Below are 10,609 nucleotides of genomic sequence, written 5' to 3'. Positions count from 1 at the left end.
GTGTCGGCGGACTGGCTGGCTGGATGTAGTAAAATATCCCACCCGTGTGATAGATTGGTACTGGCATAAACCAACTAGATCTGAACAAACATAACAATATACTGATAGCCTTATTACACGAGGCACCACTGCGTTTGGTCGATAAAAGTGATAATACAACTAGGTATTTCACTTTCTAGCCAAGTTAAGGTCCAGGCACGATAAATGAACAAGTCATTATTGCTTAATTACAACTTAGTGGTACATTACAGTTATAAACTTGTATACTTACCATTGCTTTATACTCTGTGGTTGGATGTTAATTAGTTAATTACAAAAATAGATATATCTATTTTTAATAGTACTGGATTGATTTTAATGTTTAGGCTTTGTAAAAAGGAAAAAAGGACGAAAATTGATTTTCTCTACTAGGTACACTTATAAGAAATATTATCATAAATTATGAAGGCTCCAGGCGCTTGGTCTCCCTTTACCGTCTGGCTTGTAACATCAGCTCTTTTCTCTTTCAATCTTTCTAATTTCTATAGGTATGAATTGAATATACTTCTTTAGATCATACAGCAGCTGCAAGCGAGTTGTTTTATGTAGTTGGAAGCGACTATAATTACGATCATATGTAACTCAAAAAAAATATTTTGGTTGATTTCGTCTGAGTTTTACACGTTTCTTTTTCTACTCGGTTCTTTACTAAGGATATGTTTCAAGTACAATAAATATTTAATTAAACAATGAGCAATTTTTCAAATGAGTATTGTACTGTACACTACATAATTAGTAGTACTAGTAAGTAGCAAATAGAATAAAAAAAAATAATGTCAATTTTCTAGGTACATGAATAGTGGACTTAGTTTCTTCTATTCTACGTTTTTTCTATTTCTATGTATACCAAATTTATGGTTTAAACTGTGCAGAGAAATAAAACACCATGATGATATTTTCTCACATCTGCCAATAAAATTTATTTAGAGACGTTTGCGAGAAGATTGTAATATTTCACTAATCAAATTTGGTATTATTCTTGGCTGAATTGGCTACGCATGCCATTTTAAAACAACGCCGGCTGTGCGAAAAATAAACAATTGCACCTGGTATTCGTTGGTTTCCCGAATACCCGGTTTATTCTTGTGGTGGACTCTGAAAGATTAAGGTATGGCAGGGAAGTAAGTGGATCCAATGCATGCAGTCTAATATCTATATTTGATATATAGCATATATAGTATATAGCAGGTGCCACTAGTTCGATGTAGCACAAGGGATCGGCTTTAACCCTCTTCTTTATTATAATGGATATTCTGATATTAAACATCCAGGACGAGGTACTCTGTTATATGACTGTTCTGTGGGTTCGTCGGTTTTTCCAGTTTCAAGCTTATCAAGCTAAAGGGTGTAACGCTTCAAGTCTGCTCCAATTTACAACACCTCCAAATATCAGTTACACAGAATAATGCCGACATAAACCCTGATGTCAAGCATAGAATTAGCAGAAAATGAAAGAAATGATGATAGCTCTCGAGCACGATGTGTGAGCCCAGAATGTCCCTAAAACTAAAGTGTATACAAATATAACAGGTGTCGTCTTGTATAGATCTCAATGTTAGGCCATAAACGGGAGGGATAGTGTCAGAGATGCGAATATAGAGATGCTTGTTTGGAGTGAACAGGAATGATAAAATTAGAAATTAATATATGTAAGGAAGTTTGAAAGTAATAGAGAAGTTACAAAGATGTTTTTAGTATGGATACATCACGCGGAGGACTGAGAACCATGATTTTAAGAAGGTGTATATTGAATACCTTCTTTAAATCATATGATCGTGGATGAATGTAGAGGATAATCGAAAAACAGATGGATGGACTGAGTGAAAGAGTAATTGACGGCTGATAGGAATTAGTGGAAGATGGCATACTGCGCATGTCCAAATTAAGGATGTAATGATGAAGTTTATAATATTTATTCTCGAAACAAATTAATATAATGTAACACAAAAGGGTATTTTAAACAGCATGATTTCGCTACCTGCTTTTAAGAAGTAATAAATTCGGTTTACCTTTAATTATATCGCCTATATTTATTCGGAATTGATTATCGACCGGCATCGTAGAGAAAACAGCTCACATTGCTTTAGGGATTACAAAGCTTTTGTATCAAAAAAAACACAAAGAAATATAGTAATTAGAAAATATTCCTAAAACAAATACTTCGATCATCACGTTGGACACAGCCTCTCGTAACGCCGAAATATAGACCATTAATTACTACTTATCCAGCTAATAGACTGAGATAAACGTATTTTGGGGCAATATTGCTATCTCATGTCTGTTCTGATCATCCAATGTTCAATCGTAGTGAAGTCTATAGATAGCATCAGTCTGTGTTTATAAAAATGTAGAATGTGTATAATTGTTTATTTTATCTATTTATTCACGCTATATTTTACTGATTTTATTTATTTATATTGTTTTTTACTTCACTGTTTAATATTCATATTATTTGTACGTACCGAGCTTACACTTACGCACTTTAATGCAGGAAAGAAGGTGCATGTAAATGAAAAAAAGAAAGAGAGCAAAGAGCAAGGAGAGTCATTCGCCTGCGCAATCGCGCAATTTAATGTTTGTAATACATAATTATAACCGCAAAATGGTCGACTGTGAGTAAAAACAAAAATTTGACTATGGAATAAAGAATACGAATTACAAAGTTTATGATTATCTATAAATCTTAAATGTATCTTAGGAAAAAAATCTGAAAATATACCAAAATATTTTTTCTACCAAGAAAGTGCATACATGAAACACATGTTCGTTTGCGCGGGCAGGTGCTTTTCCGCTCAATATTGTATGTTCTCCTGATCGCCCGAGAAAAAACGCATCAAATAAAGGCAGCTATCACTGTTTTTAGCAATCAATTTTTCGTTTGGATACTAAACTCTAGGATTTGTTATGAAAAACAGTGCTGTAGGGTACTACAGCCATACCATGAGGTATTGTTTTTTTTTCAGACTACTCTAATGCTGTCGTCCGCAACTGGCCTTTACAGTTTCAACGGACGATAGGGGGCGAGTGAGATGTCACTCCAAACCCGCGGAAGGCCTAATGGAGCGGTTGAAGGCCAACTACCGCCTGACGGATACGACTTTAGTCAGAGTGCACCGCAAGGGGTTCGAACTTCGTCTCAGGCCGTCGTAATTTTGATCCCCTTTTGAATTGGACGGAGGATCGATCGGAGGGGGCAATATGATTCAGACGTCAGGAACTCCAATGTATGCGTTGCAGTGCTCACTGAAGTATGTGGTCAAATTTCTCTTTATTTTACTGTCGTCGTTTTATGGTTGTTCTATTATTTTGTTTCAGTGTTATTCAGTAATTTATTTACATAATAAAACTACATCAATACAATACAGATTTTTTACCCGTTTTTTTTTCTAAATTACTCTTAAATTACTCTCTGATTTCACTTCCATGTTAACGAAATTTCATTTTAGTATGTTGTGGGTAAATAGTGCCACTAAATAAATATATACGACCTTTTAATTAGAGCATTAAATTGTTTTTCCTTTCGACTATTCTTAGCTGCTAAGACACTGCGATCTGTAGATCTATTGTGCTCGCCCTTACAGATCTATGGCCATAGAGATTTACTTAAGTTATTTGATTTTAAAATATAATTATAATTCCTTATTTTCGCACTTTTTGATATATTAAAATACCTAGTTATATATGACCTTTAACTGTTTCTGAGAATTAGAGAATACATTACTTCAATTTTTCAGTAGTCCTGTACTAGGTAGATATATAATAATAATAATTTTTATTTGTCTCAAACAAAATCTTTTCACACAATACAACTGCTGCAAGTTTTTTTCACACAATACAATTTAAAACTAATGAATGAGACAAAACGGTTTATAACTCAGTGAGGGCAGTGAGTCCACCCTCTCTGCTATCCTGTTATAGCCTTTATCAGTAAAATAATACAATATGAGATCAACGACGACGATAGCATATTAAGTTAAGTTCTAAACTACAACTAACAAAGTTAAGTCTAACTACAAATAATATATTATAAATGAACTAGTGAATATATGTAAATGCAAACATACTAATATTCTATAAATGTTTTTCGTTTATATACAAACAATAATAATTTCTTTACGCGTATTTCTTAAAAGTTTATATCTTCATGTATTTAGACTGCTTACGTATAATTACGTAATAATATAACTGGGTGATTTTTAATTTGCCCGACAAAATTAATTAACACAATTTTCTGCACTGTTTCGTTTTTCACGGTAATGGTTATAAAAATGTGGGTTAAAGAAACAGGTACGGATGCTGTACAACAGTTATGAAGCAGATTGATCATCTCAATGTGACACGTGATATTGGCGGTCTGTAGATACCTACGCCGAGGTCGGAGCACATTGGCCGAGGTCATGCCCAACCCAAATCCCGATTGTCCCAATCATCTCACATTGTCATTATCCCACGCTGTAATAAATAATTTAAGATCATATTCAATGATTGAGAATTATATTGATAAAATTTTACAATGATAGTAAATAGGTATGTACCTACTTAATATAGTGTTTATATATCAATAGATACGTTATATAATTTTAATATTATTAAAGGGTACATTATATGGATACAATATATTTGTTGTAATATTTAAGTATATAAATTATTTTTTATTTCTAGCAATAACATTTTTATTCAATTCAAACCATGATCACTGATTCCGAATAATTCCAAAATTTTAACACTTTTCCAATATCACGTCTTATTTCCTGCCTAGTACCTAAACACTAGCCTCTTGTCAAATAGAAAAGAATATTTCTGTAAGAAATAATGTTATAGATGAGTTGTTATAGAGTGATTATGATATAAGTAATTGGTTTGTCTAACCATTGGCAATATTCTGTAAGGATGTTTGATAATTTTTCTTAAGTATTATCAGTGGCACTCAATGAGGAAATAGCCATTATTATTGCTAAAAGTTGCATATAGATGGCGTGATTGGTATCGATGGAATTCTTCATAGTTTTGCAAACGTTTTAAAAAACAAAACTGTGTTTTCAAAATAGTTTAATCCATTTTTAAAAAAATATATATACATGTTAAAATGAAATAATGCGTTTAGAAAAGTAATTTTCATATATTTACTCATTTTGTTATTTTCCAGTACTTAATTACACTTTAATCAGTGCTAATACGGGGCTCAATGTTTTCAAAATGCTTTCATAGATGGCATTGTTGTCATTTGTATCGGCCTAATTAAATGTCTTTTTTATATTTTCCAATAATAAGCACTTAATATATTATTATTGTAAATTAAACATATAAAAAAAGTTTAAGTAAATTAAAAATAGCCGAACAAGCAAATAATACTATTTCCAATAATACTTATGTATGAAGTGTTGTCATATTAAAAATAAATACATGTATTATCGATTTTTTTTAATAATCGATAACAGGATTTTATTACAGCGCATTATTCGATGATGCTTTTAATGAGTCGTTGTGAACAGTAAATTTTAATTATTTTGTATTAAGTATAGCAGTATTCCGTTTCAAAGAACGGAATATAGTAGTACATTATTAGTGTCGTTGGTTATTTACATTTGTACTGAAAAATCGATTACATAATAATTTAAAATATCGAGTACGAATCGTAGCTGTCTTCGAATACTGGCAACTGGTAAGATTAAAATAGTTTTAAAAAAAGAGAGAAATCGATAACTCGAATACCATAAAGTTTATTTTCCTTTCTCATTAATATCATAGCAGTTTGTTTTTAACTTGCGTATGACTGTGGTATGATGTTTAACGTGTATTGTTATTGGCATTTCAAAAATTATATTTTAATGTAGGTACAAACATTTCTTTCATACATTTCATACATGTCAAAAATTATCTTTTAATGTAGGTACATACATTTCTTTCATACATTTCATACATGTCAAAAATATCTTTTAATGTAGGTACATACATTTATTTCATACATTTCATACATTTCAAAAATGAACTTTTTATGTAGGTACATACATTGTTTTCATACATCTCATACATTTCAAAAATTATATTTTAATGTACATAATTTCTTTCATACATAATTTCTTTCATACATCTCATACATTTCAAAAATTATATTTTAATGTAACATTACTTTCATACATTTCAAAAATTATATTTTAATGTACATCATTTCTTTCATACATTTCATACATGTCAAAAATTATCTTTTAATGTAGGTACATACATTTCTTTCATACATTTCATACATGTCACTTTTAATGTAGGTATTTACATTTCTTTCATACATTTCAAAAATGAACTTTTTATGTAGGTACATACATTGTTTTCATACATCTCATACATTTCAAAAATTATATTTTAATGTAGGTACATACATTTCTTTCATACATTTCATACATTTCAAAAATGAACTTTTTATGTAGGTACATACATTTCTTTCATACATTTCATACATGTCAAAAATTATCTTTTAATGTAGGTCCTTACATTTCATACATTTCAAAAATTTCATACAATACATTTCTTTCATACATTTCAAAAATTATCTTTTAATGTAGGTGCATACATTTCACACATTTCAAAAATATATATACTTCTTTCATACATTTCAAAAAGTATTTTTTAATATATATATATTTGGAAGAAACTTAAAAATAATGCCAAAAATATTAGATGAATATATTTTTAATACGAATATTGTTTTATTTTTGTTCATCAACTTTATCCCTCATAACAATACTAGTAGTATACATAACCTGGTTTATACCGCTAAAGATATTGAAAGATATACGAGTAATTCAGAATGTTATCAAGTTCAAAATAAGCACACATTACTTGCTTAGATAACAGAGTAATATTACTAGTAATAAAAACATTTGTAATACCCATATGTATACTACGTATGTATAGTAAACTTACGCTGCGGCGCCGTGAGACTCGTCTAAGTACTTCATCTACTCATCTACGCGCGGTAACCGCGCCGACCGACCAATAGGATAGCGCCTCTCGTGTTTCCAGAAAGTGCGATAACGGACGATATAGTAGTAAGGCATCCCAGTGATATCATTATAATATTTTCTCGTTAAATTTTATTGTAATATACACAATTTCGCAAAATAACGTGTTACCCCGTTACACATTTCTAATAATGAAAAACCTAGACCGACCCTGTTCACTTAATCTTACAAGATCTGACTTTAAAAATTACGATATCCTCATATAGCCTTTATTTCCCCTTTCAATACTTTTTCGCATTAAAAAGTTTTCTCAGGGTACATATCTGTCTAGTTCAGTAGTTTTGGCGTGAAAGCGAGACAAACAGACAGACTGAGTATATTAGCATTTATAATATTTGTAAGAATATCGCTATTAAAAATAGGGGTTGGTGAAAGACGGGTGAAAATTTAGGCGTGTATGTATTTTCAATGTAACATTATAAATAAATAAAAAATTGTCCATAATACAAAAAAATATTTTTTTCTGGGTAGGCCACCCCTATGACTTAAAAATATATCAAATTTCATCAAAATGTAGAAATATGGCAACTAACAATACAAAATTTATATATAAGATATAGAATTATTATATATACCAGTAAATTAATTGTGATCATATATAACGATTGAAATAAAAGAATGTGCATTTTGATACGTACGAGTATAAACGTATCAAAATCAGGCTATACGTATAGCGCAGACGCGTTACAACATATCAAAAAAAATAGGCATGGAATGTAAAATAAACCATAACACAATAGGTATATACATTGGCACATAAGCCATATCTGCAGAGTGTCGGCTAACGATATATACCTACACATCTTGAATCTTGAATCGTCCCTAATGAGGTACACGATACAGTTAACATATCTATTATATACATATCTTTGCAAAACAGATGTCATGTAGACTGAATTCACTGCCATCTATTTTCATGCTTTGTTACTAAGCACCCACTAGTAATCCGAACTGCTTCAGATCTAGCGACATCTAGCGGCTACGGTGGCGAAATAAAATAGCCCGAAGAATACCTTAGACATGGGATGGGGTAAAAAAAGTAATGCCTACCTGAGTAAAAATGCAACTGTACATCAACTGTATTTTATGATAATAATAATAATAATAATAATCTCAGGACAATTCACACAGCGCCATCTAGACCCAAGTTAAGCAGCTTGTGTTATTAGTACTAAATAACTATTATATATACTTAAATATATATATTTTTTGTAAATACATACATAGATAACACCCAGACTGATACAAACAATCATACTCATGAATACAAATGTTTGAGCCGTGCGAGGAATCGAACCCGCGACCATCGGAAGTAAAGCGGTGTGCTAGACCGCTAGACCACCAAGGTCGTCATGATATATTTCATCCCAAGTCGAAAATTACGCAGTATGAAAGTTCATATAATATATGTCTTGTTTTGTAATAAGTAAGCTATATACATATATGTTAGCTATATATGTGTTCTGCAAAGTGTTTTTTTTTTAATTCAATCATATCAATATTTAAAAATATATCCCACTTAAAATAGATAGAATTATTATTTACCTAGATTGTGATATATAGAACTGTGAGAGATGTGCATTACGTAGATACCTACATTACTTAACTTATGGAAATTCGTGATCATAGATATAAAGTCTGCAAAGGGGCGAACACAATATATCTATGTAGGTCGCAGTGCTACAGGTTCAAACACCTGACAAAAAAAATAAAACATGCATATCGTGTTGTAGTTTTTTTTTTAATCCCTCCCTTTTTTTGAACCCCTCTTGCGCTAACGGTTTACACCGGCGGGGCACCAGTGGAGGATGATAAAATGAACATGAGGTCAGGTCAGTTAGCACATCGTAACAAATTCACTAGGAATTTATCTCGATGGATTCCAGGGGGAACCGCGTGGAGGTCAATCTGACATGGTACATTACTAGTAATGGGGACATAAGTCCACATTACTAACAAATAACAATCCCCTTACCCTTTCGTCTTGTGTTTGTAAAATAATAATAAGTTTCACATAAAAAGGTCACGATGGATAAGTAGCTACCAGCTGATACTGCGTTTTACAATTCCAGGAATGAGGACACCTATCTATTCCTTTGTGATAAACAAATCACATTACCGTGAACAAAGAAATAAAACGTAACGGTAAGTACGCATAAAGCGAGTATTGACAGCAATAAATAAAAGTTTATGGCACAGAATCAAAACGATTTCGTGGAACAATAATACGAGCTACCAATATATAAAACACTCAAATTTGTTATTACTTTTCTATACCTTATAATAGTAAAATATATAATTCATTTGCATCAAGCTAAAACTAAATATGCTATATTAGGTACATAATTTAAGTTTCCCTAGTATTGCAGGTGCACATTGTTCACTTACGATCAGGTGTACCGCAAGCTCAAAACATAAAAAATATTGTGAAGCTGTATATTGTGTTATATGTACATTGTGCTAATTTTAATTAATAACTGACAGTAACGTTGCTACAAAAAAAAATCATACAGAATGCGAATTATTTCATCCAACACAATTTGCGACAATTTGCGAGTAGAAAGATATTTGTTTAACTTCATACTCGTGTAACATACAATAAGTATAAGTATAAATAAAAAAATATTGCATTATTAAAATAATGGACAGTAAAATGTGTTATGTATAATACATACCGATATTTAAAATAATCCACATGAAGCATCGGTGGTTCAGTGGTAGAATGCTCGCCTGCCACGCGGGCGGCCCGGGTTCGATTCCCGGCCGATGCAATTTTTTTAATTTTACAATTTGAAGAATTTATCAATTATATAAATATGTGTTTTAGTATTAAGATTATAAATAATACATTATATGAATACATGTATAGTAATTGTATGTTTTAATTTCGACTTATTTAGTACAAAAAGATGTCATAAATTATTGATCATCTAAATTTATTTATTCAAGAATAATTAATTTTATGAAAATGTTGATGTATTTTTCAATATAGTAACAGATAACATAATATTAATAGTTAATTAATTAATTGCAATTAGTTGCAATTAGTAGAATAATGATTAATAATTGTAATAAATACTTATTTGTGTGCGATAGTTCTAATAATTAACATTTATTTCATTTATTCGTACCTACATGTCTACTGACAACTAGTTCTTTAAACGTGTGTTTTGCTTCGTTGCTGTAATTATAGAAAACAACATTAAATTCTGTGACTAAATGAAACGTACAAACATAAAAAAGACAGTTTGCCGAAACCCGGGATTGAACCGGGGACCTTTAGATCTTCAGTCTAACGCTCTCCCAACTGAGCTATTTCGGCTGTGGGAATTATATCGAAATTATTAAACAAATAAACTGTAAACTGATATGAATTTTCAAATTACTTAACTTTAATAACTTGAAATATTAACATCAAACAGTGACACCTTTAAATGTTAAATAATTAAAATTATTACTGTATAAGTGTTTAAACGATACATATCGTCAAAGTAACGTCATCTATCGTGTTATGCAGAAACAATTTCGAAGTTGTTTTTAAATGTTGACGCTAC

At 31.0% G+C, this 10,609-nt stretch overlaps 2 non-coding genes across 2 annotated transcripts; one reads left to right on the top strand and one right to left on the bottom strand.

Annotated features, from left to right (window-relative positions):
• Positions 1–9,755: 9,755 nt before the first annotated feature.
• Trnag-gcc (transfer RNA glycine (anticodon GCC)) lies at positions 9,756–9,826 on the top strand. Its single transcript has one exon. It is a non-coding gene; the product is annotated as a tRNA-Gly (tRNA).
• Positions 9,827–10,304: 478 nt separating this feature from the next.
• Trnaf-gaa (transfer RNA phenylalanine (anticodon GAA)) lies at positions 10,305–10,377 on the bottom strand. Its single transcript has one exon. It is a non-coding gene; the product is annotated as a tRNA-Phe (tRNA).
• Between the last annotated feature and the right edge of the window lie 232 nt (positions 10,378–10,609).

This window comes from Achroia grisella, unplaced genomic scaffold (genome assembly GCF_030625045.1).
Source record: "Achroia grisella isolate CSIRO2021 unplaced genomic scaffold, CSIRO_AGI_Agris_v1 utg512, whole genome shotgun sequence".
Classification (NCBI taxonomy): domain Eukaryota; kingdom Metazoa; phylum Arthropoda; class Insecta; order Lepidoptera; family Pyralidae; genus Achroia; species Achroia grisella.
Note: the sequence above shows the minus strand (reverse complement) of the source record. Positions and strands in the feature narration are given on the sequence as shown.